Source organism: Diceros bicornis, chromosome 9 (assembly GCF_020826845.1).
Source record: "Diceros bicornis minor isolate mBicDic1 chromosome 9, mDicBic1.mat.cur, whole genome shotgun sequence".
NCBI lineage: Eukaryota > Metazoa > Chordata > Mammalia > Perissodactyla > Rhinocerotidae > Diceros > Diceros bicornis.
The window spans coordinates 52,758,130-52,764,308 of NC_080748.1; the positions used below are offsets into that span (position 1 = coordinate 52,758,130).

General features: G+C 38.4%; 1 long non-coding RNA gene across 1 annotated transcript in view; it reads right to left on the reverse strand.

The window, feature by feature from the left end:
• The window catches only part of LOC131410264 (uncharacterized), a 55,164-nt gene extending 49,360 nt beyond the window's left edge, over positions 1–5,804 (reverse strand). The window contains exons 1-2 of the long non-coding RNA XR_009221203.1: positions 5,631–5,804; positions 5,049–5,157 (exon numbers count right to left, since the gene is read on the reverse strand). This is a non-coding gene — a long non-coding RNA (uncharacterized LOC131410264). The remainder of the gene's footprint in view (positions 1–5,048; positions 5,158–5,630) is intronic.
• Positions 5,805–6,179: the final 375 nt, after the last annotated feature.

The following is a 6,179-nucleotide window of genomic DNA, read 5'->3' on the forward strand; positions in this document are numbered from 1 at the left end:
ATTGTTTATGTGGCTTCACTCAATCATTGTTATAACTCTTGGTTTTCACCTCTGATCGCTGACACTCATCAATGAATTGAGAAGAGACAGGCGAATGTAGATTAAGGGACACCTGGATATTAACTGCAAATGTGGGTTGAGTTTATCTGGAGGGTACACTTCTTTCAAAACAGAACCTTAAGAGAAAAGCTATTAAGTCTTTTAGAACAAAAACCCACAAAGAGCTTACCTAACAATTAATTTTAAATATATGTAATTATAAGCTAACCCAAGCATCCCTGCAATGTGAGTTTGATGCTAATGACCAGCCCTTCATTCCTGGGGAACAAGTGAAGCACTAACCAGTAGACGCTCACGTTGCATCTCTGTCCTTGGCCCTGGTCCTGTTTTTTCAAGTCCTGTCCTTACTTCTTTATCTGACACAATTCCCTTCTTCTCACGCTGGACAGCTCACTTCCATGTTGATGCTGACATGCTAACATAGGAGAGGTCTCAGTCTTTCTTTCTGCATATGCTCAACATTTAAGCATAATTTTTCCCTCTGAACCACACAGAGTTACTAATTATATGTCATTTGTTACTTCTGTTTTATTTCAATCTAATGAATCTGTGCAGTGCAAGAACTATGAAAGTTTCACCACCCCTTATGACTCCATTAGTATAAATGCACATAAATGCTCCCTAAAATACCTCTGACCCTGCTATTGCTGGGATGAGGAAGTTTTAGAGAATTCTATGGTGTTAGGCATGATGAGGAGTATCTCTTCAGAGGCTCTCATCTACCACTCAAGGTTTTCATCTAAGACTGCATGGATCTTCTCTATCTACAAGGGCCCGCCTACCCCCTCCAACTTTCTAAGAGCTTCTTACCACTGAATGTTGCCTCAGTCTGGCCTAGAGCCAGGGTGAGCTATCCTATTTAATTTGGATTGAACTATACAGAGGCTCTGTGTATTGGAACTGCAAAATAGACCTCTTATTTTCCTAAACTTTTGTGACTCCTTCCACTATCACTATAACAAATACCATTTATGGAGCCACCACCAATGGCACTGTGCTTAGACTTTACAAATATTAGATTGAGCCATAGAAAATTACCATTTTTATAGGTGAAATATAGGCAATTTCCTATGATCAATCTAATATTTTTCATTCAATACTCTCAACCACCATAAAAATTAGACATAATCATTCCCATTTTAGAACTGAGAAAACTGAAACTCAGATTGATAAGTAACTAGGCCACAGTCAGACACCTGGAGAAGTGGCAGAGCCTGGTTTTAAAATAACTACTAAAGTGCCATTGTCATATCTATGCTCATAGAGATAGATTTTGAGGGTAGAGGAGGGTATAGAGGAATTCGTGAGAGTAATTATAGGTAAAGAATACAGACTAAGATTCAATATGACGATGATAATATAGAGACAAAAATAATAAACTTTAAGAATTTTTTTTTGAATGACAATAATACAGTCTTCTTTCCCTCTAGCAAAGAGAGAATAGAAAGAAAAAGGCATAGATTACATTACAAAATTAGCTTGAAAACAAAGAAAAATATCCTGGTGATTCAATTTTTAAATATTGGAATGGCTTACTCATAAGAACAGTTAACTTGTCCTCTTTTTTCCTTAAAATGGGTAATATCAGAAACCCTAAATAAAAATAAATAGCCAAATGATCAAAAAATAATAATAGGCAGGGTTTTGAGTAGAACTCTTAGGTTAGGATAGCAGAACGGAAAAATGTAGAAAGCTCAGGAACCTGGTGGCATTGCTGGGGTGCCATCCAGACCCTGAGTTACCTATCCTCGACTGCCCCTAACACAGGACTCATAACTGAGTGATGCAACCTTGAAGCAAGGGTAGAGTGAAGGGATTGGATTATTTAATTCTATGTTATGGGAGAAAATAGAAATCAAACTGAAGGATATCAAGGTTAGAAAACGTGAAGGATTAATATCTAGTAAGATTGAATAAAAGTGTAATATCTTGGTAACGTATAAAATCAGTGAAATGCAGGGCCAGTCTTCGGTAAGACAAAAAGTGGAACATTTGACCCAGGCACTATGCTTGAAGGACACAGGAATCTCTCTCGAAGCTACTACTAATATGCTGAAGGCAGTTGTCATGATGTCAAGATAAACTGCACATGCACACATTCCTATCTAATGAGGTCAACTTTCATTCATTCACTGCACTTTCTCTTTTCTTCTTTTGAAAAGCATGTAGATAAATTAAAGATATTTTTTAAAGGGAAAAGTATCCATAAACATTCTAATCTGAACTGAGATAACTATTTTCCTATTTTAAACTGCCCTTCCAGAGTTTGTCTATGTAATTGTGACCACTGTAAACATAAAATTTGTATTCTACGTTTTCCTACTTACCATTATACCATAAGCATGTCTCCACATTTATAGTAATCACTTTAAATGCTGGCATCTGCAAAGGCATTCAACCTAGAGACTAGGATTTATTCTAAATACTCAACTGAACAATTGAAAGCATTTTTTTTTCTTTTTTTAAGCTCCAAATTCCAGTAAAAAGATCTGTGATGAGCATCTGTTGTTTTTGCCTGTCCATCATTCATTCCCTTCAGCAGAAGACTGTGGTACAAGAATCCTATTTCCTTTTGGAATACCAGCCTGTCCTTACCTTAGCCCATTTGGTTCAAGTAGGGCTGACCCCAAACTAGGAGTGGGGCAGTGACTAGATTGAATAATCAATATATTCCATCCTCTTGGACAAACTGATTGGGTGGAAAAAAGTCGTGTGACCCTACTCAGTACAGTGAGACACAATTATGAAAGAGAAGTTGTCTATCTGCTAGATTTGAAGCTGGTAGAGTGAAGGACTGGATTTACCCAGGGCCACCACAAGGCAAGAGCTTGTCAATGACTTTAATCAATAGAGAAGAGAGAAGTTCAGACAAGGGGTGCAGCAGAGAACAAGAGAAAAAGATCAAGCCCTAATTGACTTTTTTTGAGTCCCTGAATGCAGCTAGGTCGGACTTTTTAAATATTTGAGCTAATTAATCCTCTTTGATGTTTCAGCCAGTTTGAGTTAGACTTCTATTACTTGGAACTAAAATAGTCTTGAATGATTCTAAATCTAAGAAACCAAGCGTGACAACAATAAGAAAGAGGGTATCTATACTTAGAGCCTTGGATCTGGGGAATATGTAACAACATTCTCTGTTAACACATATATTTCACCCATAAATAAACTAAATATGATAAATGGGGTCTAAAAACTTGATATTTATAAAATGCAGGGTTGTGTTATTACAAGGTGAACCAAGTGATTGAAATAAACCTGCACAGCTAGCTGGATTATTCCAGGGTTGGGCTGCATAATTCAAATACAACATTGTTCCAGCTACCGTTTGCTGCTGTCTGGTCCATTCTGCCTTACACATTGATTCTACGTCCTCTGGCTGGTTGGTACTCCTACAACAGGTGGAGTGATTCAAGGACTCTGCTGCTTAGTAGGAAACTGCTTTGTTGATCTGATCCAAGGCGATTGGGCTAGAAGAATACTGGGGACCCAGTGACCTACCCTCTCAGGGACCTGCCTGAGAATTCTTTTCCCCCACTGAACCCCCCTTTCCCCTCCCTCATTCTCTCCCATAGAAGAAAAGATTTTTATTTGAGAACAGGGGCTAGACAGAGGAACATATCCAATTGGCTCTATTGCAGGGTTTTACTACTACAGATGGTCCCTGAATTACGATGGTTCAGCTTATGAGTTTCTGACTTTAGAATGATGCAAAAGCGATATGCATTCAGTAGAAATCATACTGCAAATTTTGAATTTTGATCTTTTCCTGGGCTAGCAACATTCAATATGATACTCTCTCATGATGCTGGGCAGTGAGCCGCACCTCCCAGTCAGCCACACAATCATATGGGTAAACAACCAATACACGTAACCATTCTGTACCCATATAACCATTCTGTTTTTCACTTTGGTACAGTATTCAATAATTTACCTGAGATAGTCAACACTTTATTATAGAATAAGTTTTTTGTTAAATGATTTTGCCCAACTGTAGGCTAATATAAGTGTTCTGAGCACATTTAAGGTAGGGCTAAGCTAAGCTATGATGTTTGGTAGGTTAGGTGTATTAAATGCATTTTCAACTTAGGATATTTTCAACTTACAATGGGTTTATTGGGATGTAACCCCATCATAAGTTGAGGAAGATCTGTATTGAATTTACAAGCTCTTACTCTATGACAGACACCATGTAAAACATATATTTCTATACATGTATATATAATCTGATTTAACCCTCAATCTGTACTCTATAAGGCAAGCCCTATTAGTGTGGCCATTTCATAGGTGAGGGAAAGATCCAATTTCCAATGGAAATGATCCCAGATGCTCCATTTTAAGCCCTTCATTTTACCCGTGAGGGCCATGAGCCGTGAGGGGACAGAGCTGGCCCAAGGACATCCAGCAAATCAACAAGGTCAGGGCTTGAACTCAGCTGCTCTGACTCTGGCCATCTTTTTCCCCCTTAGGCTCACTTTGCTCTTTGGCTTTCTGTCTCACAACATTTAAAACAGATGTAGAAATTGGGAAAAACTACTTTTTTACAATCACAAATAGCATGCCAAGCTTAAAAACCAATGAGCAGGGAATTGATAAAGTTTGGGGGACAGGCCACTGTGGCATCTGGTAAAGGACTGAAGAGAGAAGATGTAGATTGTGCCTCCCTAGGGAAGGAAAAAGAAAGGAACAGATGAAACTGAACTCACATCCTTATGTTTGTCATATTTACAATCTCCCCTTCCAGGTATAAAAATAACTTTGATGGGGAAAATATCCATGGGAAAAAAATTTAAGAATTGGTAAAAACAAAGAAATGATGAGAATAAATGTCAAGAGTTCATCTTTTTTCTGCTTATTAAACAACGTCCAGTAAGACAGTCAAGAGCAGGGAACTGCAAGCAGTGGATAAATGAGTGGGTAGAAATGAGGCATCATGAGATAAGGGTGAGGGAGAAAATCAAAATAATAGAAACTGTGGGTAATTTACTTACTGAATCAAGGCCAGTTTAATATCGCAAGTCGGTGAAGTTGGTACTTGAACTGAAGTCTATGGTGCCAGTGACCGGGGTCATTCCGTGTGCTCGCCCTCCACATCCCATCCTAAAGAAAAGCATGAAAAAAAAGAAATGGCCAATTTCTCACCTTTCTTAACGTATCATGCGGATCAGATCCAAGCACAAATCTCTCTTAAAGAGCTTGGATAAGCACCGCAGGGGGCCGAGTAGAACAGACACAAAGAACCCCAAGGTGGCTTATCCAACTAGCTAATTGTTAACTGGTAGGAGGTGGGTGATGGCAGGCAGTGGGAATGGGCCCGCCTTCTGCATGACTGAATTCAGCACATGGAACTCATGTTCATATTTACATTTATAACTTACAGAATTTCTATGTCCTTGACCCCAAGCTGATAAACAAAATTACAAAATTCATTTTAATTTCGCGGACTTGGCCAATCTCATCAGTCTCCCCATTAGGTTTTCATATTAAAAGAAAGAGAAGAAAACGAGAAAGCATATGTTTATAGCCAAGAATAAATATAACAATAATAAAGGAAATAAAAAGGGAAAACTGACCTTGGCACAGTTGCTTAAGTTTTTCCACCTTTCTCATATGGAGAGTTTCCAAGTTCTACCATTTCAAAGAAAACACCTCATCGAAGAACACGTAATTGCATGTTGTTTCCATTCTTTAAATGTGGGAAATGAAGCCTTTTCACATTCACATCATCAGCTGTGCCCCAGGAAACCTTCCATTCCTTCCAAATTAGTTTTTGTATCATTAAACCAATCAGCATTAGGCGCTTAGGATTATTTTCCAGAATAAACCCTGAGTCATTACCTACATCATGTATGTAATAAAGTCAAATAATGACATCATTTATATAGCACATGAGCACTGACCCTAAATGACCAGGACCTAAAAGAAATCAGGGCAGTCCTAATAAGAATCAGGCAAGATGCCTAATGAAAATCAAACAGCAAGCCTAATAAGAAACAATGTATTTTGCCTCTCCTTCAAATTCACTTTTGATTTGCTTTTCATGAGAATCCCTGTTTGAAGTGGAGCTCCCGCAGGCTACAATTCTCAGAGCTAACTGTGAGATGAGTAACTCCCAGGTGGTT